Source organism: Formica exsecta, unplaced genomic scaffold (genome assembly GCF_003651465.1).
Source record: "Formica exsecta isolate Colony F162 unplaced genomic scaffold, ASM365146v1 scaffold308, whole genome shotgun sequence".
NCBI lineage: Eukaryota > Metazoa > Arthropoda > Insecta > Hymenoptera > Formicidae > Formica > Formica exsecta.
This window is the reverse complement of record NW_021850337.1, coordinates 1,404,821-1,430,494: the sequence shown is the minus strand read 5'-3', so window position 1 is coordinate 1,430,494 and position 25,674 is coordinate 1,404,821. Positions and strand designations below refer to the sequence as shown.

The following is a 25,674-nucleotide window of genomic DNA, read 5'->3' as shown; positions in this document are numbered from 1 at the left end:
TTTAAAATTTAAATTAAAATCAAAATGTTTAAAATTTTTATCAATAGACTATAATTCTACTACGTATACGCGTTTAAATTCTAATGAGCCTTTTTCTTTTTGTTTTGATTTACTTCAGTCTTCTTAATTTTTGCTAGACTATAATTAACGTAATTTATGTGGATACTTATTAACGAATATAAAGTAACTTATACATATATGAATATAGATATTCTCGTACACTATTAAATATTTATATTATTTACATTATTCAATTAAAATTGCATTATCGCGAGTTGGTGAAATATTTTTCCGAGTATTAAAATGGATTATGACATACCATATTATCTTAAAAGATTGCATTCAGTTAGAGATGTCTTCCACCGGTGATCGTTGTTATCATCATAATCGTTGTAGTCATTGAAAGTAGATGATATGACACAGCAACGCGATTCTTCTCGGATCTAATCTATAATTTTTTTGATAATTGTAGATGTTTTAATATTTTAGAATATTGACCAAAATATATTTGCGAATGACGAATAAGAATGCTCAGAATATGTATATTTTAACACAAAATAAATATATCATATATACATATTCAAAATTGATACTTTTCATTACATTCATGAATATATTTTAGCATTATATATATTTCAGATTAAATCATAAATTTTAATAAAGTACTTACCCGAATAGTTTCTCGTATGATGAACTTATATTAGATCCGATTATCAATATGCTGCATCATAAGTGTCGAAAATTGTGGCATGCTTGATTGCCAAAAAATGTACATTTTGACTGACACCAGAGATTGTATTGCGATCGGTTTAAAGATCTGTTAATATATATATATTCTTATTGTCAAGTTTTTCTTGGAATATTATTCACGTTATTGATATCTTTGATTCAGACGCTTGTGAAAACATTCTCATCAATATGCATAATGAAAAAATATTAAGAATCGGAATATTGTGTAATAATTGATGTCTTTGGATATCTATTCATCTTGTTGTTGCCATAATCACACCGGTGATTATCCTCTTCGATAATTTTTGATGCTGTTTAATGCAGAAGTATGCAGGAATGAAAATTTTCTATTACCGCAAAATGCGGTCATTTATCTTCACCGAGCGTCTTTTGAATACTGGTTGTACTTTGAGTATCAGTACTCTATGTCTCTCTCTCTCTTTCTCTCTCATTTTTTCATTTCTACTTGTTATCGGTACGTAGTTAATTTAAGATTTATTTTGTTCGCCTTGCAACTTCCTGTTTCTGTACTGTTGGTTCGTATGTTGTAGAAATGAAGGACGAGGTCAAGAAGCCGACAACCACAATGACGTTTTTATAATACGTCAATGACGATATTGATATTCATCGATGTTAGCTGATGGTATTTTTTACTCAAGGTTTCCACGACGATATTACATGGATCATACATGGTGTTCGATTATCATGTACTTACTGTGGTTGTCTTGCCATCTTCCGTCCTCCCTCGTCTCTTTATCTCCGAATCAGCGATTCACCGAGGACGAACGATCCTAAGAACAATCTTCATCCTTTTCGGAGATGTTCCTTCCAGCAAGTGTTCAACAGTACCTCGTACCTCTCGTTTCTTTCGCTCCTCCGTTCATCCATTCTTTGGATCCGTGATCCTCGGCGATTCTCGTAACGGCGGATGATCGTTGCGTGCCGGATGAGAGACTTCAATCTGGCGCGGTCCCGATTCGGGAAAACCGGGCTGAAGGTCGCGGGACCCTCGGAGGTTCGGTTCATGCTTGCTGCTTGCGAGCGGGCGCACCGCGCGGGATGGGAAGAGGAGAGCGTAACGCGACACCCTTGATGACGAAGCGAGAGAAAGAGAGGAGAGGAGCCCTCCGAGGGTCACGCAAGCGCACAGTCGCTCGTCCGGTCGCAAACTAACCCTAACTAGGCTCCGTGTCGAGTTTTATGCACGTGTTCGGGCTCCACCGTCTCGTCTGTCCATTCCCCACCCCGTGTTCGCTCGTATGCCCGGATCTTCCCTTCACTCCGCTCTGTAGCTTGCGTCCCGAGGTTCCTGCCGCCACCTCGATGCCAACCCGACAATCTCGTCGCCCCTCCACGTCGCACCGTACACGCCATACACCCTACCACATCGGATTGGGGAACCCGGCCGGGTTTCATGGGAGAGGGTACATCTCCGACCCGCACGAGTATCCCCACCTTCTTCACCCGATCCGGTGTATCTCTCTCTCTGGAGCGGCATCACCTACATCCTGCCGTTGTACCCCACTACGCTTCGTCAGCACCCCCACTATAAACAGCCGCGCGTCCCGTGGTTTGTGCGATGTCGAACCGATAGACAAGCCTCCGGTATCACGCCATTGGTGGCGGCGGGATAAATCTGCTTCTGTTTCTCTCTCTCTCTCTCTCTCTCTCTCTCTCTTTCTCTTTTTCATCGACACCGTTTGCAGATAACGGCGACGAATGACACGGCCTCCCACGCTCGAAAACAATCGCATCGGCGCACAGATTCGAATTCGCTTACCGGTTTTTCCACAGCGACCGGTGACCGTTTTGACGGTTAACTAATTAATTCCCCACCACGCACAGTCAATGTGGGTGCCACGTTTGGTGCTCTTTGCATCACCACCCCTCGCTGCCTCCCCCGCGACGAACGAGCCGTTACGCTCCATTCGCGCACTCGTTATCACTCGTATGCTTCAGCTCTCGTCCGTTACGATGCGGAAGTCCGTGGTATCTCGTCAATTTCCTCGCAGATGACATAATTATTGAACTAATTTTAATTTTGTATTATTTAAAATGTTTATATTCGAATTGTAAAGACGAAGAGTATACTATATTGAAAGTAATGCTATAAGCCGAATATATCTCTATTCTAAATTGACGGATGTCTATCCGTCACCAAAATTTGCGTAGGTATTACCCGGGTAAGCCCGGCTTTCTGAATAGTACGCGAATACATAGTTAATTATATCTTCGATATTATCCAGCTATCTGGATATTAAAATCGCAAGACATGCTCGTAATATCTATATATCAAAAATTATAAGTAATACTCGAATATTCTGATATTTGAAGTCACCGATAATTATATATTTCCGATATATTATTATATATTCTTCATTAAAGAATAGCGTTCTGTGATTAATGGACGCGAATTATGAAAAGCTCCGTGTATATATATGGCAAAGTATTTAGTTTTCAGTGATCTTGTCGGATCTTATAATCATTTCATCTAATATTTTATGCATAGAATAACAAGAGAGAGAGGGAGAGAGAGAGAGAGAGATAATAGAATCGATTAAAAACTCATTAAATTACCATTTAATTAGAAAGTATGTAGCTTTCTAATAGTCAGTTGCCTAATTATATTGAAATAAACAAATACTCGGGTACTCGGATATTGACAACACTAGTTGAAAGTATATCGATAATCTCGTTAGAAGAGCAGAATGCATTACGTCGCGGCAAAAACACCAACAGTTGCCTTGTAAAATGTGTGGTGGCGTGTAATAACGGTATGTTATAATGCATGTAATAATAGCGTCTCGGTAAAAAATTCGACACGCAAGGACATATGAGGATTGGCGGAAACCAGGATTACGCAGGAAATGCGTTCGCGGTATCTCATCGGGGTTTTAGGGGTAAATAATTGCAATTCTCGAATTCTAATTATATCGTTGGGAAATTTTCACAACACCACGCGAAAGACACATGTCGCATACCTGTTCGTGAGAATTTAGCAACGTAACGTTAACTTTTCGTAATATTTTTTCTTCGTGTAGAATGATAAGGAATGCAAGAAAGAGAATAGAGATATATTACGACTGATTATTATTAACCTCGTGAGAATCATCACACAAATAATCTGTTGATAGGAATTCGTCATAATATTTATTACTCTTTTTCTTTACGGATACATGACTATAAATTTATAGGCGTTAAGTTTATTAACGAAAGAATACATACACGTCGCATATTGATTAATAATCTATTCAAGAATTATACGTTGTAATTATATACACATTACGAATTACAAAGTAACTGGTAGTTGAACAAATACTCCATTCTGTTATCGGCGGCGAAGCAAATGAACAGAACACGCGTATCTCTTTTTCCGTCACGATAGCACGGGAAAAGTACGGTGGCCATAAATCTACACGCGCACCCCGCGGCAGCAAACGGCGTGCCTTATGTCTCCGTACCTCCTCGGTATGCTCGACGGTCCGTGAATTCACGAGGGCTTTGCGGCAGCATGCCAGATCGAACAGCATTTCGCACCCTTTGCTACAAAATCACGACGCGTGCCGCACATATCTCGCGCCCCTCCCCTCGCTTATTATGCCCCCGAAGTAAATCACTTTTCCTTCGCAGACGCGGTATAAAAGTATCCCCCGGGTATAGTGCCGAATGGCACTCTTCTAACTATTATGACGCACATTTTCCTTTTGTAGGTTCCGACAATCGGGTTAAACGATGCCATATTTAGTCGAACATAAAAAAATAATTTATAAGAATAATTGGTAAGCAACCAATTTCGTAAGAAGTGATTATTTGACGACATAATTATTATGATAAAACATTTTTAATATGAATAAATAAAGTTTTCCTGCTTTAATATATTATAATTTTATATTTTTATTGATACATTAAATACAGATTGCGAGCTGTAAAATATGTAATTGTAACATCTTATTTCTCAATAGAGCATGCTAATAAGTATGCAAACATTTTATATTTCACGCAATAATAACAATTATTCTACGTGTTTGTTATATAAATAAATATAAATATATGCAGTTTTTGATACAAAAGAAAAGTAGATTTCTTGTACTAAAGATAGTTATCGTACATCAAATTGTCGGTCGTATTTATCGTGGCGTCATGCGAAATGCAGCGGCACGCTGCAGAGCTGCAGGGGCAATCGAAAGTTTATTGTCACCCTCTAGAAACGAGGGGTGAGTTTCCGGGCGAGAGATCAATCGCGAGGGACGAGTGAATTCGATGCGGAACGAGGGAATTCTATAATTCGTGGTCCCCGGTCGTGGCACGCGTCGGGATCTGCGTTTGTCGTGTCACAGTATATAAAGAGAGAGAGAGAGAGAGAGAGAGACACGTAAAATCCCGTCGCAAATGGAGCGCATCCCTTTCGATTCGATAGCTGTAATAAAATTCATGACCGACTTCGGAATTTCTCGGAACGAAACGACGCGATCGCCTTGAGATGTTTCTATTGTCCAGGAAATGCTTCGTCGGTGAAGTGTCAATGATTGCGACATCGAAATTGTATCGTAAACGATCTCTCGGAGAGATGCTGGAGTATTCCTCATCTCTCGAATACTAAATTGCTCGTTTAGTTTCAAAGAAGCAATAAAGAATAACTCTGACTAATTTAATATAACTCGCGCGAGGCGCTTATTACCTGTCCATTTTGAACACGTCTACGAGCTGCGCTTTTATTACATCGAATATATCAAAGGTTAAAAATATTTTTAATTATAAAATTTAATTTTCCCATTTCTTTTTTTTCATGTCACATTAATTAAAAAAGCTTATATCGGCATGTAAATAAAGAGCGTATTAGAGTGATTAGATATTGTAATAATTTACGATTTGGAACAGGCTTGCTTCTATTTTCTAGGACTTTTTTTTTAAAAAGAGTAATCTATCTAACTTGTAATTATTATACAATAATAGCAATATATAACACAATAATGTAAGGAAAATTAATTTTATAAGAGGACTAAATCGAATCATTGTCAAAAATTGCCAAGATAGAAGAACTTGATGATTAACAACGTACAACCTTCTTAATGTACGAACATTGACTAAATAATAATGTTTTCGACTCTGTGCACGTCGATCCTTGTCGCGAAAAATAAATTGTCTCTTGTACATGTCAATTTCGCACCTGTGTCTTCGTTTCTGTATCGTCATTCGACGGCGTGTCTCAATTTGACTGTCTAAACCGTCGTAACATCGGCTGAAATATGCGGGCTTAACATTGGCATTCAAGGCCGATTCGCGGCGAGCCAAGGTTCCGCAATCCTAAACCCCTATCTAACTCGAGGTTGTAATAATAGTTATCGCCGCGACCTTCTTCTCGCTTAAAGGGGAATTTCGGAATTCGCCGACACTTACCTTATTTCCGTTGAATATTCGATTCACTTTCTCATCGTATCAATATCCTGAATTTTATAGCAACATTAGATTCAATGAAATACTAGGATTATAAATTACATGCAATGCAGTGACAGTTATGCGACCTTGAGATAGCGATAGTGAAATCGAGAATGAAAGCAGCCGGATCTGCTTCTTATGACTGTATACGTGCCTGGACTCCAATTTAGATTAGTGTGGCTTTGATAAATGAGGCTATTACGTGGCCAGCCTTTAATTAACCTATGCTTAGGATAAATGTATTCCCGTAATGCTCCAGACAGATGTCGTGATCTCATACAACTTTTCAATCTCTAAAAGACTTATTTTATTTATTTTAATAATGTCCAAAAAATATTATACTAATAAATTATTTATCATTATTGATATATATTTATTATTTATAATTTGAATTATTATTATCATAATAACAAGTGTCTTGACAGAAATAGGACTATTATAATTACACTCATTTATTAAATAAATAGAATCTGCGAGAAACTATGTAAATACATATACACATACATATCTCTTCGTACATTCAATGTGCATTTTATCAACGCTTTCTGTTGTCATTTTTCATTCTGGATTTAACGACGAATTTTATCCATTCAAATGTTAAGGTCGAAGAATGATAATATTGGAAGGCGTGCGGGCGGATTGAACGCGCATAATCGATTAGACTAGTCCATAGATCTTATCTCTAGCATACATAGCATGCGTCGACAGATGTGTCCCGCAAATGCTATTACGCACCGAGCACGTACTTATATCTATTATCTATTATCTATCGCTCTGTGTACGTGTATATATGTTGCATGTTACCAACGTTGTTAGTTCTTGAAATTCTCACGTATTTAAATATTTTCAATAAATTTTAATTCTTATTTTTTTTATGCGAACTTTTTGCAAAAAATTTTACAAGATATTAATTTAGATCAAAAAATATAACAATGAAATTAATTAGCATTTTTATCTAACTTTTCCAGTTGTAACTATTGAAACGTATAAAAGATTAATATATATAATATAAAATAAATTTATAATATAAACAAGATTTTTTTTATATGTTGATATATTTTTTGTTTCGAGCATTATTTGTGAAGAATATATTATAGTGATAAAGAAAGAGAGAGAATCTCGAAAATCTTTTTCTTATATCTTATATCTTAACTACATTTCCCTTTACTCATTTAGTTTACAATGTGAATGGGAAATTTTACTTTAATCAACTACCTTAGGAAATGAATTAAGGAATGTCTTTTCTTGTGAAAAGTATTTATATTAAATAATACAGATGTATATCATGCGTGTGACTTTCAGTTTGCATTGCAAATGGTAAGAAGAGTGTATAATATTGTAATATCATATTTGATTAAAAAAGGGGCTTGGAAAGTCATTCGCTTTGATCGGACGGTTTGACAAAAGAAAATTTTTCGGCATTTCCTTCGACAGTGTATCGAACTGTTCGCAGCTGCGAGACGATCGCGTGCCCTCTTCGTAACTTAATCCGCCGAAACGAATATCTACGATACGGTTTAATTAGCTAAGTATGCCTGCGGCGGGACACCATTACACCGCACTTTACTAGCGCTATGGGGCGATATTCTCGTCCTCAAGACAAACAGCCGGTCTTTCGAAAGGGTGCCTCGAAACGCACAAAATCTCCAGTCACGCTACGAAATGGAATAAACGTTATTGATATGGATGCTTTACGTCGTAGGGTTGGGGGGATGCCCGACAGGGTACTTACCATCCCGCTGGTAAGACATCAAGGGTAGATTGGATGAGACACAGGGAGAGACACGAAAAATTCTTACGGATCGAAGGATAAAAAAAGAATTGGGTAACGCAATGTCATTTGCTATTTATTCGTCTTTACATACACGATGTTTCGCCAAAAAAAAATTGTCGCGTTACAGAGAATCGCGTATATAACTTTCTTGCTACTTTATACAAGATAAAAATATAAAATTATAAAAATAAAAAATAATAATTTAAGTATAAAAATAGGGACATATTGTTGTTAAATACAGATCATTTTTTTTATCTTTGCGTAATATTCGAATGCCTCTAATGAGAGAATAGAAATCTACAGTTTATGGCTTTATATGACGCTAATATCGGGCAGTTAATTGCCCACACGCGAGTCATTCGGACATCTGCCTCCGGGCTTCCACGTGTCAATGAAATAAAAAATAATTGCCGTCCGATCGCGCGGCCGTTTGGATTCTTTAATTGAAACCTATAAATACAGCGCGCGTTGGGATCTTCGCTCGCAAGCCAAATGGTTTGTCGTCGTCGTCGTAATCGCGACGGTTATTGGATTCGTTCTTCAGGAATTCGATAAATTATTGCGGTCGTAGGGCGAACGCGATACGGCGATCGGAATTGAATCGACTACGAGGGGCTTAAATGCGAAGCTATCCCACCGACATAACCGGTGTTAACCCTCCGAATGATGAATCGGGCGACGCTCAATTCTCATCGTCTGACGTCTCAATTTCCGCAGCTCGCTACGCGGAAGTATAATTAACAGTTTAACAAGGCGTAGAAACAAAATTTCGCAATTTTAATCCACGCGTTAAAGAATCTATATGATACAATTCCATCGTATTCTGTTATTTCGCAAGTAACGAGAACGCGTTTTGTGCTCGAAGTAGAAAAGGTAATGTTCAAATTTTGATCTCCCCGTATAAAATGCATTTTGCAATTAATTATTACAATTATATTGATCAAACAAAATTTAATAATTTTAATTTTATATTTATAATATTGAATTGTTTATATTTTAATTCCAACATTAACGCGATATACATATGTTATTCTGTAATTTATTTATATGTTTACGATGACATTTTCGTAATAACTTTCGTATTAATATCTTCTATATAATTGTCACAATATCAACTACGTTTCCAATTATTAAATTAATTTGTCATTATTGTGCACACAAATTACTTAATTGAAGATAATTATTAAAATATCTATTAATTCGTCTAATGTAGACATAGATATAATATATGCTGCATTAAATGCGCCGGGCGACATTTTTCTCACAAACAGGTGGTGATTTGGAATGGAAAAAGGCTACGCCATTAAATTTCGAGAACAAAGTGGTTGCTTTGTCTTACAAGTGCCTCGATCGGATCGACGCGGCGTTCTTTGTCTGTGCAAGGGAACGTTGCCTCGTTTTAACCGTAACAATGCGGCCACTACAAAGACGCTCTCTGATAACAGTCTTTCGGGCATCGTACGTGCGAACGGACGCAATCATCGAGTGCTTTATTGTTATCTATCGTTGAGAGAGACAATCGCGATGCGATCTCATGGTAACAAAAGAACGATGTCTATTAATTACGGGCGATCTTAAGCTTTTTTCCGATGGGAACTGCGCTCTGTATGATCCTTCGAGGGTTATCAAATTATCCTTATGTGAAGCTATTCGGTAAAAAATAAATCGACAATTAAAGATTACTTAGAGTACCTTTTACACACATAACTTTACGCTATAACTTCATTTATTTATTTATTATAATTAATTATATTTTTTCTCTAAAAATACCATTTCAAGAAATAATTCAGAGTTTAATATAGAGAAGAAATATTATATCTTGCAATTTTTCTTTAGAATGAATCGATTTCTTCTTCGGTATATTAAAACGATAGCTTTTAAAGTGTACGGACGCATTGTAAATTAATTATTCGCAGCGGCGTGTTCTCGGAAACCTGTGTATTATCCTCCACAAAATAATATACCCCTTTCTCTCTCTCGGAAACTATTACAAAATAACGTGGTATTAAAGCACGAAATCCCCCCATTTGCGAACGGGTTTTTTTTTTTTACAATGCACGCGCTCCAATTTTCCCCGTAGCAGCGCCGGCATTCGTTTTTCTTCGTTTTCCCATTCGCCCAACGCACACGTACAATGTTGCGCAGAATCAAGACTCAAGACAATCGATTTGAATAATTGATAGCCATTGTCGAGACTCGGCTCGGGGAGCACGGAAAACTTTCGTTACGCACAACGCGCTACGATGAGTTTCCAGCTACGAAGTTATTTTTGTCTTGTATCGCGCATAGAAATTTCTACATTGCGTTTATTCATCGCACGCACACACTTGTTACGCGTGACTACGCGAAAATCAATAATACCGACGCCGTTTCTCTTCTCTATCCCTAATAAATACGAAGCGAACGAATTTTGACAAAGGACACGTCGCGTTCTCCTGGTTGGAAATTCGTGGAACACCGGTATACTGATCGAAGGATATTCAGGGGTGGAGATCGCAACAGGTGGGCCCTTGAATGAGGCCTCGACGATCCCTTTCGCACCCACCCACTATCCTATCGTTGCATAATGATGGGCATCGTAAAAAAATGCCGAATCGAATGGCAAGGGGTGTGCAGAATAATGGAAAAGAGATCCGAAATAATTGTGAAAAAATTGTGAGATTCGATGCAAAAGAAATTTTAAAAATTTCTACAGGATTATATAATATTATTTAGGCAAAACCCTTCTTTATTAATTCGTCTAATGTAGACATAGATATAATATATGCTGCATTAAATGCGCCGGGCGACATTTTTCTCACAAACAGGTGGTGATTTGGAATGGAAAAAGGCTACGCCATTAAATTTCGAGAACAAAGTGGTTGCTTTGTCTTACAAGTGCCTCGATCGGATCGACGCGGCGTTCTTTGTCTGTGCAAGGGAACGTTGCCTCGTTTTAACCGTAACAATGCGGCCACTACAAAGACGCTCTCTGATAACAGTCTTTCGGGCATCGTACGTGCGAACGGACGCAATCATCGAGTGCTTTATTGTTATCTATCGTTGAGAGAGACAATCGCGATGCGATCTCATGGTAACAAAAGAACGATGTCTATTAATTACGGGCGATCTTAAGCTTTTTTCCGATGGGAACTGCGCTCTGTATGATCCTTCGAGGGTTATCAAATTATCCTTATGTGAAGCTATTCGGTAAAAAATAAATCGACAATTAAAGATTACTTAGAGTACCTTTTACACACATAACTTTACGCTATAACTTCATTTATTTATTTATTATAATTAATTATATTTTTTCTCTAAAAATACCATTTCAAGAAATAATTCAGAGTTTAATATAGAGAAGAAATATTATATCTTGCGATTTTTCTTTAGAATGAATCGATTTCTTCTTCGGTATATTAAAACGATAGCTTTTAAAGTGTACGGACGCATTGTAAATTAATTATTCGCAGCGGCGTGTTCTCGGAAACCTGTGTATTATCCTCCACAAAATAATATACCCCTTTCTCTCTCTCGGAAACTATTACAAAATAACGTGGTATTAAAGCACGAAATCCCCCCATTTGCGAACGGGTTTTTTTTTTTTACAATGCACGCGCTCCAATTTTCCCCGTAGCAGCGCCGGCATTCGTTTTTCTTCGTTTTCCCATTCGCCCAACGCACACGTACAATGTTGCGCAGAATCAAGACTCAAGACAATCGATTTGAATAATTGATAGCCATTGTCGAGACTCGGCTCGGGGAGCACGGAAAACTTTCGTTACGCACAACGCGCTACGATGAGTTTCCAGCTACGAAGTTATTTTTGTCTTGTATCGCGCATAGAAATTTCTACATTGCGTTTATTCATCGCACGCACACACTTGTTACGCGTGACTACGCGAAAATCAATAATACCGACGCCGTTTCTCTTCTCTATCCCTAATAAATACGAAGCGAACGAATTTTGACAAAGGACACGTCGCGTTCTCCTGGTTGGAAATTCGTGGAACACCGGTATACTGATCGAAGGATATTCAGGGGTGGAGATCGCAACAGGTGGGCCCTTGAATGAGGCCTCGACGATCCCTTTCGCACCCACCCACTATCCTATCGTTGCATAATGATGGGCATCGTAAAAAAATGCCGAATCGAATGGCAAGGGGTGCGCAGAATAATGGAAAAGAGATCCGAAATAATTGTGAAAAAACTGTGAGATTCGATGCAAAAGAAATTTTAAAAATTTCTGCAGGATTATATAATATTATTTAGGCAAAACCCTTCTTTTCGTCCGATTTCAAGGCGCTTGCTTTATTACTTAACAATTGACAGAAAAGTCAAACATAATTTTAATTATGAAAATTATGAAGATTAAAAATTAAAATGTGTGTGTGAAAGGTATCAGCGGTTATTCTCATACCAAACATATAAATATAATAACCTTTTCGCAGTTAATTATACGATTAATTTGCAAAAACAGTATTATATATTATTTCGGTTAATTTGGACAAATGATATAAAATTATACAAATAATTCACATATTGAAAGATGTGATTAAGGATACGATCGTAAATATGTTACGTTGTTGGGTGAATATTTTATTGAAGGAACATACAAGAGCGACTATACTATATATTTCGCGATACCATTGTGTTTACATATTTCCGGCGGCATTCGCTATCCCCGTTCCGCAATTTATTCTAATATCACGTTCGACGTATCCGCGTTTACTTGCACGGGAATTGAAATAATTGCCGTTCAACGTGCCACACAACAGAGCGTATGCACGCGCCATATGTCGTTATTTCAATAAATGCCGAGGCAATGCCGTAAATACGGAGATACTATAATGCGCACCTTGGTGCCTAGTGTCGTTGCGGGAGGCCTATCATTTTCCATGGGAACCTGTAAACGTTCGTCGATGGCGTATGACGCCTCTTCGTGGGAACTTTTTTCAGAAAAATGTATTAGTTGTGGATCTAACGAGCCTTTCTTTCTTATCATTAGAAAAAGTCTATTAAATTCTCAAATGCAATATTTATCTCGCGTATGGGTATATATATATGTATATATATATATATACAATAATTTCACACTTTATTAAATTTATTTTCCCAATTTGATTCTTATCGTTTAAATTATATTTAATACTTGCTAAATTACATCGTGTGTTATTTGATGTATTTAATTAAGTAACTTTATATAAATGATATATAATAAATCGAATATACATATAAAATACACAATATAATGATTTCGTAAATAAAATTTATTGAGTAAAATAAACCGTGTCTTAAAATATTATTTAATTCTCTGTCGCGAGAAAGAGAGAAAATTTTTTTCTATCGCAGATCGTGAATTTGCTTTTCCAACGCGATTGCATTTTCTTATTTTTTATAACGTACACACAGCGGTACTTACAACTATCGCGGTTTGCTTGCTCGCAAAATAGCGTGCAATCTACACGCTCTAATCGTTCGGCGAAGGTTTAACGCATCGATCGACCGTGTCGTTGGAAAGAAAAAACGGATAGAAACGCCTAAGTGAAGGAAGTAAAGAAGAAAAGAAAAAGAATAAAGGACCCAGCGATCTACGAAATGGATTGGCCGGTCGACGTGAACTGCAATTTTCTGGTAATCATTTATCCGCGACACAGTGTTACACTTTCACCTCCTTCTGGCACGAATACGTAAATCCGGCCAGCGCACGTACCGTGTTACGCGATTAAACGATCACAGATTAGGCGATCGCACCCGGTATGTGGAACGCTGATTTATGATAACGTGTCCTCTCGTCACGAAATATTTTTACTCGATGTTATAATTTTTTCTTTTTATATTACCATTTATTTTGTTCTCTTCCGAGATAAAACGCTACATTAAATAATCTAGCTATTATTAACAGAATTATAGGATAGATGCATTTATTGATTATCGTAGTTATTATTTTTATTCGCATTATAAAATTGATGATTGCTGGACAAATGGATTAAGATATTCCTTGATTGTGCAATATTAAGAGTGCAGATTTACGTAGACGTAATAATGTACGATAACGAGACGTGAAAAACCTTAGTGCCACGAAAGTTGCCGTATCGTGCTAGAACTTTATAATCTAGTGTTTCGATCTAGCAGGCAACTTTGTTGATAAAGAGTTTTTACGGGCTAAATGAGCAACTTCGATGTTTCTTGCAAGCGACTTGCAATTAATAAAAAGCAAGCAAGCTTCGCCGGAGAAACGATAAAACTTGTTGGACAAAAAGCCCCATTGTTTTGCGTTGACACTTTATTTGCATGGCTTTCCGAAAACATATTAATAGGATGTCGTAGAATTGCCGTTAATCGCACATTTTATTTGCAAACACAGATTCTTTTATTAATGTGGCTCTTTCAAAATTTCTTATGTTAAGATTATTATGTATGCGGACAAAATTTGTATTATCTTTATATTTATTTATTCATATTTATATATTTATACAAGATGTTAAAGAAAAAACCATTCAATATTTATATGGTAGATAGGACACAAACCATACTGAGTAAAAAAATATTACTAAATATAAGTCGAAAACTCAATCGTTTCTGAGATATAAACATTTTTGTATGTTAACATCATGATTGACTTACTGGCTTTTACGCATGCGATGTTTACCTCAGTGTTTATAAACCGCGCTCTGAATGTTTTCATTCAATTTCCATACATACTTCATAATAAAAGATTTCATCGGCAATCAGTCAGTTGTCATCAACCGGCGATTGCGGATCTATTTGGTGATTACACAGTTACAAAGTATCGTGTTGAAAATGTCAGCGTATTACGGAGTTATTTGAAAAGCATAATGTATTCTTCGCCGATAAATGACTTATTGTTAGAAGAATTACGTGACCGAATCCAGCGTGCTTGTCGAATAATTCGACAGAGACCTGGAATTTTCGAGAGAATTCGCGATTTTGTAAGACGCCAAGCGTGTATGGAAATGGAAGGAGGATGTGCAACATCTGTAAATATCGAGATTAAGATTTAGACAGATTATCTTTTTCTCACGTCGCATGCGACACGTAGAAGCCGGTAAGTCAATCGAGATGCTAATATATAAAAATGTTTATATCTCAGAAACGGTTGAGCTATGTTTACTCAGTATAATGTGTCTTATCTACCATATAAATATTGAATGGTTTTTTTTTGAACACCCTGTATATATTTAGGTAATCTGAATTTTGGGGAGATTTATATAATATTTCGTGCGTATTACATGATTATTTTGCATATTAGAAAAAATCTTAGAATATTATAATAAAAAGGAAAGAGAGAGAGAGAGATTTTCTCGAAGTAATGATTTCAATGTTAATTTAATATCCCATTATATTGTTGAACGAGGGTCGGATTTCGATAACACGTAACGCATCTCCATTGATCTTCTCTCGTTCCTTTGTCAACTTTTCCCCGAGAGGTGACGTAACGCTGTATCAGACTCCGCCTCTTCCCTATGACGCGTGATCTGCGATCTCTCGATTTTCTGTTGTTACGAGGGGTATGTTTTCTTCTTGTCTCTCTTATGTGACACTTGAATGACAGGTCACTGGGGTTTCGGTGACAGCGTAATGCCGACCGGCCTGCAATTGCCGAGATTGGGCTGTCGTCAATTACTTATTCCGATTACTATTCGCGTACTACACGCCGCAGTATCATATCCTTAGGCGTGAATTTCGTTAGAAAAACTTTAATGTTAACATTTAACGATAATTTCCTTTTGAGACTTATAATTTCGTGCAAAGAAAAATCAATATGAATCTTTTCAAATCGTTCAAAAAATCAGAATTTAACTTCAGATCTTTTTTCCGCGCGACATCAAATAGAATATTCATTTCAACAATGTAACCCGCACTTATTGTCTATTTTTATTAATTCTTTAATTTTTAATTTTATTGTTATCAACTGCTGTTATATAATATATTGATAAGTTTGAATATATGGACCTTACGATATATCGAAAGAATTAACATTTCAATTGATCGACAATTATATATTATCAGTTTTATATTTCTCTCTATTCGCTAAATCCGGTGAGAAAATTAATAGAAAGTTTACTTTGAATCGTCTAAATTTTGTAGCGTCAACGCAATATGCGAATTGGACATTCACGGTTCTATCTTTGGAATGTGTTATCGTCAAGATTACCGAATCTTGTAATCCGATTTTCGGTTTAATCTCCTCTTGTGTCAGATTTAATTTATATCGTCTGCTATATTAATATCTAGAACAGTGTGAATTTATTTCGATGCTAATGGGACGAAGCTACTATTCTTTGAAAGCATGTATAATTCACAGAATTTAATCAGCGCTAATTAGGATATAGAAGATGTTTAAATATCGATCATACGACATATATATTAATTTATATGCATCGGAGCGGAGAATATTTCGTATCGACTGTGATTAATTCAAACCGAGGTTAATTTCACGTTCCTGACAATTAAAATGGACGCATAATGAATCGTTTTATAATCGATTAATACTTATGCAATATATTATTGCATGTATCTATAAAATTTGTTTAGATATATTAATTTGATTATGAAGCATAATTACAATATAGAATTATTTATTATGTCACAATTATATAATATCGCGCGTACATCGTATTTCGTATATCATTGTAATGGATTGAATATTTACTTTTTATAATGATAAATCGTAATTATACGCAATTATAAAGATAATGTTAGAAAATATATATTTCGTAAAATAATTCTTGATTAACGTTATATATAATGCGATATGTGAGAGAAATTTCAAAGAGAAAGATAATATAAATGTACTATCTTATAACAGCGTATAAGTATGAGAAATTTACTTTCCTCTGTAATAATTTTGCTACTCGTACAGTTGTTTTGGAACGTTAGCAGAAATATTTGTTTTGTTATCGCGCGCCAATCGCGTGATCAGTGGTGATTAGGCACATATAGTCAACAACGCTTGTGTAAATATGTATAAATACCTATATTCTTTCTCTTTCTTTCTCTCTAATAATACACATACATACAGGATCGATTATCATAATTTCTTCTAGGTAAAATCCACCCCCCCCCCCTACACACACATATCATTCAATTTCTATTATAACTATAAAAAGTTAAATTTCCCGATCTGTTTCTCAATTCGCCTACATATAAAATTAATTAAATTAAGAGATTGAAAGTTAACTGTTTTAAATAAATTATTCACATAATTTAAAATATTTGAATCAATTTAATAAAATTAGAAAAAACTATGAATTTGAAATATAATTTATCATTCTCTATCACATATATTCTATAAAATCGACAGTTTCGACGTGAAAGTATTCTTTTGCCTAGATATGTCCTCTAGGTATTTCTAGCTGTGATCGATCTTGATTAATTATTGCTCATCTTCGAAACTTCGAATTTCTCGTCCGCGATTTCAGATTAATGTGAGATAAAGATGGCGATTAATTCTTAACGAAACAATCATCGCGGAGAGCCTTCGTGCCAGACGACAGTATGCGCACGGCTTGTACATAACGTAAGATCGCTATCGGGTTGCGCTCTCGCGTCGGTAATTCTCATCTCGGGGTTAATTGTGCCGCCTATGTACCGCGTCCTCGTGAGGCAGGTGCATTATTATGAGGACTAATCTCGCGGATTGGCAACGACGATAATGCCGTTGCAAGCGCAAATGTCGAGAAAGGCGAACCGTAACGCTCGACGAATGTGATTGCGCGCTTTGCTTTGTATGCTATATAATTTTTATTTCTCCCCTTCCCCCCTTCATCTCTCTCTTATATTATTAATAAGTAATAAGTAATATATTATACATATATATATAATTATTTATTTATTTATTTTTATGCTTTAAACATTTTTAGTAAAATCTACGTTTTTTTTTTTAATTTAAGAAAGTATATTTATTTGATCAAACTTTTCACTTTTCAGAGATCGCTGCGGCTAACTTCGCGCATCAACCTGTCGGCATATTCACGTCTCGCGGTCGCGCTCGTCGCATCGTCTCTCTCGTTATTGTCGATTGTTTCGCGCACTTCGTCGAGTTAAAAGGTCGAAGTAACACGGCAGAGTGCATGTGTCATGTGCGGCAAGTTTAGACAAAACGTTTCGTCGATCGGATTGCGTGAAAAATCTGACGACGATATTGTTGGAAGCGCGCAACTTTTAACCTTGCGACTCGACGTCCATCATGGCGGACTGGAATGTTTACGCGTCGTGAGCGCGTGAAAATACCGAAATAAGGTCATCGCGAGTGTGTACGAATGTCGCGTTCGCGAGTGTAATGTGTTACACGACGAAGATTCAGCTTCAGGTCTCCGGCAATCAACGAAGTATGCGGAGGATCGAGAATTCCAGGAAGAGTGCTCTGCGGGAAGGTGCCGAGGGTCGAGGAATGTCGATTATGGTGAGTACCAGATGATATCATTTTCGGCATGTTTAAAGCATGATTCAGCTGATAGATGATTCGTCGAAATCGGTGCTGTATCTCTTATAAATGACATGAATCAAATAATTTGAATGAAATATCAACACGCGTAATAAATCATAGAATGCGGGTACGTTTGTGTATCCTATTTTCGCTTTTACTACTTGCATTTATTTAGCTATCTTATTTTTATAACTTTCATTTTTTATTTGTTTTTATTTAATTTTAAGAAATTGGCTTTATCGTGATAACTTGGCGACACGAATTAATAATCCTTTTTAATGTAAAGTCAATATCAAACAACGCCATAATTTTGCCAAATTAAATATAGGATAAAGAATATAAAATCTTGATATAAAAATATTATATATTTATTATATACGTTACGATGTTATATACGAAGGGTTATTATATATATATATATATAATCGGCGCGATATGCTTTACATAAGATCTTATTAAAAAATAGTATAGAAACTATGCGTTTCTACATTTTCTCAGGGATTACTTCAATTAATATGATTTAAAATAAAAAATGCATTTTTAGAAACTTTATAAATACATCTAGCGTTGTATTTGTGTTCCTACGCATTTTTGAAAACATTAATATTATTTTTATAAAAGTATTAACATGCACGGTACACTGCAAATTTTCCATCTATATACATTATTGATTTTTAACAAAGTTTTGTGTTAAAAAATAAAACATAAAAAGTAAAACATTTTTAAAACCTATTTAATTGATATGTAGATGAAGGACGGACTTTCTATCTAAAATTTAAATTGTCACTTATATAGAAAAATATCCCAAAAATACTTTTTTTCTGTTCTTACAGTGATGTTTTCTGTTAATTTTTATAAGCTATAGTTCGGTCTTTTGCATTACTAATTACGTGCGCCTCGTAATATAATTCGGTATATGCGGGAAAAATATCAGACGCTGACCGTCTCTTCTGGAAATATAATAACCTTATATATATATACCCGGCTCTGTAAAATTACGGTGCTTCTGCGCACCGCGAGGAACCCGTACATGAGTCTTTATATGACCGGTAACGAGTAAGAGGATCCTGCCACTGGCACGTGCCAGGACGCGAGGCTAATAAATTTGCTCTCTCAATTTCCAACGCGAAGAAAAAAGAAAAGATATTAAAATAGGATAGCTCGAGGGAGAGAAAATATCTATTAAATGCTTCGACGATTTAAGCTATTGATAATTTAATTACTTCAGTATAATTATTAATTTTAGTTAGATTATTGCTTCTAGTGATGAAAGTCTGTGGAAGTATAAATTTTATTTGATAATTGAATACATTGGACAATAATATTTAATTTTCATAAATTGTTTGCTTAAAAATTCTCTTAACTTAATTTTTAACTTGATTTTCTCTTGATTCTTTGTCAGAAATATGCAAAATTACATTATTAGTCATCTAACCAAGCGTATTTTATAATCAAACATATCTCTTCTCATATAAGTCTTTGAGTCTTTGCAATAGTACTTTTACCGCAATTATTTATCAGAAACATAGAAAATTAAATTATCAATTACTCGATATCGGATACCGTATAATAAAGATAATTTCGAAATAATCCTTTCTTCTTCTTCCCCTCTTGACGTAACTCACATATACGCGATGCCTGAATACGCACGTGTTGATATATTCCCTCTTGAGGAAATGCATATGATGTAACGCACGAAAGCTACTTTGTTCGCTTATGCGATCGGTAAATTAGAGCCGACGTAAGAGTTTTCTTTTCCATCGTTTATTCCCTTTGTGGCACCGTTATTCGGTGTCACGGCGACATGTCGCCGTGAAACGCGACGGCCACGATAAAGAGCGTAAGAAGAAAGCCAAGGTTCTATCACCCTTTCTTGACCCCTGATAAGTTCGTTGACACGGACAAATGCTGTGGACTTGACTTTGAGGTGCATATCTATCGCGATCCGTAGTTATTTGTGTGAAAGTCGGCAGCGATCTTAAAATGTATGTACGTTGTTTTAATCGACTTTATATCGGCGAGTTTGTAACATGAAATTACTTTACGAAACGTCGAGGAAAATTTTGGATTGTTCAATTTTAATGACGGATCTTCCAGCAAAAGGCAATTTTTATTTATTACAAATGAATTAATATCTAGAATTTTTAATTTTATTATCTTATCATAAATTAGTATTATTAAATAAAAATATCGATATTCATTATTTTAATAGAAAAAAGATTGCAATTGAGTGTTTTACGATGTACAACAAAATATATCGCGAGCAAGGCGCGTGCTGAGAAACCTTTCCTCGAAGAAATAACACAAGATGTTGCGAAGCCATAAGAGATCAGGCCAAATTAATTCTAGACCGGGTGTCTCCCGTTTTCTTTCACATGAAATTACTTTACGAAACGTCGAGGAAAATTTTGGATTGTTCAATTTTAATGACGGATCTTCCAGCAAAAGGCAATTTTTATTTATTACAAATGAATTAATATCTAGAATTTTTAATTTTATTATCTTATCATAAATTAGTATTATTAAATAAAAATATCGATATTCATTATTTTAATAGAAAAAAGATTGCAATTGAGTGTTTTACGATGTACAACAAAATATATCGCGAGCAAGGCGCGTGCTGAGAAACCTTTCCTCGAAGAAATAACACAAGATGTTGCGAAGCCATAAGAGATCAGGCCAAATTAATTCTAGACCGGGTGTCTCCCGTTTTCTTTCTTTTTTTTTTATTTTAAGTATCTTCTAATCGCGGGATCAGACATTTTGGGAAACCCTCCTTCGAATAGCGACGATTCCTCATGAAATGGACATAGTTGTAGCGGGACGCGAACGAGAAGCCCTTGAGAAAATCCCGCACATATGGTTTCGGAATATTTTCGCCGTGACCGTTGTCCACGAAATTATTACTTAACTTTTTTCTTCGATCCATCTTGAATTTTAAAATCAATTAAAATTTAATAGTCTTAAAAATTGTAAAGATGTCGGGTGTTAAAAATTAAGAAGCTCTGGAAAATAATGTTGATTGCATTTTGAGTAAAAAAAATTGATTATAAATTTACTATTTTGATCGAAATATCGACTTTTATAGCGCATCTCATGTGTGTACACAGTACGATTAAAATATCGAAGTGTTGAAAGTGTTCGTGGGAGGGCTGCGAATATATCCGCTTCCCACGCACGATTTTGGGACGAGAAGCAAGGGATGGATGATTGCACTGTTGCACGGTTTGACAGGGCGGGGTGCATCCCTCGTATGTACAGGTGGGATATGTTTCTGGTGTTTAATGGATAGTTATGGGAACCTGCGCATCGCTTTGCGATGAGTCACGTGTCTCGTTGCATTTTTACGTTTCCTGTCATACGTTTAACTGTCACCTCTATTCGGTACGATCTGCTCTATAACAACGATGAATTACCTTGTATTACTTGAGCACTATTCAAGTTTTCCTTCTTTAGAAATGATGACCTAAGATCAGATACTTATTTAAATATTTTATAGTTGAGAGAATGTATCATAAATCCCGTTGTGTGTGCGAAAGATATTGATTAATTTTAATCTTTAATCTGATTTTTTATATTTTTTTAGAGAAACAATAGCAGAAAAAAATGTAGAATTATATTATCACTTATATTTTCTTATCATTTAAATTAGAATTTTTTAAAATAAGAATTATATATTTTTAATACAATCTTTTTCTGTTGATTTTATTAAATTTTAATTATTGTTCTGAGTGCAGAAATTATTTTACCGGTATGGTATTCTTTTTAGCAGAGTGTGAGATAGAAATTGCATTATCTTTATATTCACACGAGTAGGTATATCTAGCAGTAAATATTCATATCGTGGCACTCTCTTTTTTCTCCTATATCATTACTGAACTATTTCTGTTTCGTAAATTATAGGATTGCCCGTTTGCTAAATCGATATAAGAAACGATATCGCAGCTTAACTTAATTGAAGCAAAGGCATGTCTTTTTTCCATTTACAATATAGAATAAGAAATGGAATTTCAAAGAAACACTTTAACATATCTAAAGGTCAAACCGTAGCAAAATACAACACGAAATTCATTTAGTAAAAGACATTTTTGGTCGACAATCTGAGAAATTCGGAATTTTATTCTATTCTATATTTGATAGGTGAGGAGGATTTAGAACACGTATCCATGAAAAAGTTTATTTTCCATTGTTTCCTAACATTTTCATCGTCGCAAATCTCATTGGTACGCGTATAAAATGCATTTATATTCAGAAAATAATTAATTTCATTAGAAAGAGCAAATTAGCTTCCATAAATTAATTGATGAACCAAAAATAACCAAATATTATCAAAGAAATTGCAATTATCAATTATAATATGTAGAATTTTTTCACAATTTTTTACAAAATCGCGTGAAATGAGAAAAATCGTGTCACGTTGAATGCATCCGTCTCCTTTCTCGTGTCGCCGCGTATCGCGAGGATATCGATGACCGGGTGTATTCTCGGTATCGATCGTATGACAGATCGCAATCGGAACTACGAGACACCGTGGATAGACAGGACGCGCAAGTGCAGGAAGGAAGTGTCGCGGTCGCTCTTCCGGGCAGCTGGCCTGGATATATCGGCGTGTCCCGGTACAGGCACTATAGGGTAAAGTAATCCACTATAGGACACCGTACAAGTGCCATTACCGCACGAGGGGGGCGCCCGGGGCTTCATTTAATACCTCGCGGGTACATAATTAGGATCCGGATAAATATAATATCCGAGTTAATATCTGCCGTCAAATGGATCTTGTTTCGCCTCTTACTAAATTAGATATATTACAGAAAACTTGGAATTGAAATAGAAATATTAATGATTATAATATCGTATATAATTAATCGTACGCGAAAATCTTTTAGAATGTAGAATCGTATGATTTTAATAGATTATAGAATATTAAAATAGATAATATATTTTAGGAATAATAAAATATGTATATAAAGTATAAGTATTGATTAGTCTATGATCTATTTGTAATAAGAATACAATAATTTATTTAGTTTATACGAAGATTAAAAAGATTCTTTTTTCATCAGTTATTTAAAATTATAAGCATTTTTAATCTTTTGTGTTTTTGTTTCGCCGCATATATTAAAAAATTTTTTTTAAATGAGAAATGTAAGTGAAATATTCATCAAAGTAATTAATGTTGGCAATTACAGTAGTGTTATCGAGACATCAACTAAAAAAAATACAGAGAAAAATTTTCTCGTAAAACGTATCTTTGCGATAAACGGGGGCGATAAATTGAGGGAAGAATAATGAAATACGCGCGGACCCTTTCTGGCACGTTAATAATCTTCGATTAAAAGTTCATTGCAGTCCGGAATTTTAATTGCTATTAGAGCGACGTGTCCATCGGTTATGTAATTACGGATTGCGCTCGTGGAATTATCCAAGGTCCTGTTCTGGGGACCTGCCGCTTCGTTCGCCGCCATTTACCTCGGCCTGCCACGAACAATTTGCAATATTCCTTACGAAGTACTCGAAAGTTTATGAAGACGCCCCTGTCGGTCGCGTCGTCGACTATGCTGCAATAATTTGCAATCTCGCGAAGCGTAAAGAGGGCAAAAGAAAAGATAGGGAGAAAAATATTTTTTTAATACACGCTCGAGAGAGAGAGAGAGAGAGAGAGAGAAGTTTAATATTTCATTATCCCCTATTTATCGCGAGATAATTACACAGCGGTTTAATGTACCGGCGACGAATTTTTTCGATAATTTAACTACAGTGTTCGCGTCGAGAATCGTTCCACTTCTCTCTATATAAAATTGCTTTTATATAAATTGTAGATATAATCTCTCTCTCTCTATTCTCTCTCTCTTCTTCAAAAGATTCGTGTTTAAATTCTGTCGCATAATTTAAAACAGTTCTTCTTTTTTCATCCGGGATTTTCGGAGAAATCAACTTTTAATAATGACATCACCTTAACAAATAAATTATTATATAGCTTTGTACGATTATTATTTAATTTCGTTACTGTATATTTTGTTAGAATGTTTTTTTAAGAATCATCTTTTTCTGCAAAATAGATACGACATATTTGCGCGAGAAAGAGATAGATCTATCAATTTATAAACAATCAAGGTTTATCAAGCTCAATCTTTTTTAGGAACACTTTTTCGAGGAGCGATTATAATACCGATATAAAATACCTTTGAACGAAACTTGTTATTCTTAAACGAATGCACAGTCTACCCGCAGGTTTAGAGATCTCACGGAATGTAGAATCTACGTCTTATAGGTACACGCGTATCGTACCCGTATCCATTGCGATTACCTATAATAAGGGTGCTCGAGAAAGAAAGTCCGATAGAAAAAGTCATCGAGAGAAACTCTCGAATCGGATCTCCGCCGTTATCTTCGCCCCTATAAATTTAAAGTTATCTCAATTGCCGTCTTATAAGAACGAGTCTATTAATAGATCGTTATTACAAATAGATCTTCGTAAATCATTCGTGCGTTTTCGAAAAAGGAACCAGTCTTGTTAAGGACCTTGTCCTCGAGTGAGAATTCCAATCTGCGGGCTATTCAAATTATTCAACACTGATATTGTGGAGGACTTTACATTCTGCTGGTAGTTAATTTTTTTCATCTGAAATTGTGTGTTGAAAGAAACTATTAAATTATATTTCTAATTAACGGTGCGCGTAATTGTTGAAATAATTTTTTATAATAGACCGGGTTTTATTATCGGTTTTTATTTATTCGTAATTTTATCATTTAATTTTTTTATTGCTTTAACATATATACATAAAACGTTTCCAATGACAATCTATAATAATCCATTATCAATTTTATAATACTGATATATATATAGCTTAATTTTTTTATATATATATAATTTTTTATATATAGCTTAATGGACTGATTCATTTTTCTCCCGATATAATTATTATTTTTTCGTTCGACGAACTCGAAACAAGGGCTGCACTCGTGCATCGATTAATAAAATCGATCGTGGTTACGGTGACTTTTGTATGTGCGGCTCCGTGCGGCGATTAAGATCTCCGGGGCTTTTTCTTTGCGGTCGTCGCTGGTACCAGACACGCTCTCGGCATGTGGCCAATACGCATCTACTATGAGAGAGCTCGCGTCGCGTCCCCGCTGCGTGTTTCATGCATTATATGCCGTATTTACCGAGGGATGCTGGTGGACAGATGCGTAAGTGGACGCGACCCCTGTTCCCCTTTTTCGTAGAAAAGGAAGAAAAAGGGGAGGAGGCGCTCGATTCGGGACATTAGCGAGACCATTGCATTCCTCTCTTCATTCCTGC

The 25,674-nt window shown here is 35.7% G+C and overlaps 1 long non-coding RNA gene across 1 annotated transcript in view; it reads left to right on the top strand.

Annotated features, from left to right (window-relative positions):
* The window catches only part of LOC115237712, a 111,992-nt gene that overhangs the window by 10,179 nt on the left and 76,139 nt on the right, over positions 1-25,674 (top strand). The window contains exon 4 of the long non-coding RNA XR_003884383.1: positions 17,873-18,347. This is a non-coding gene — a long non-coding RNA (uncharacterized LOC115237712). The remainder of the gene's footprint in view (positions 1-17,872; positions 18,348-25,674) is intronic.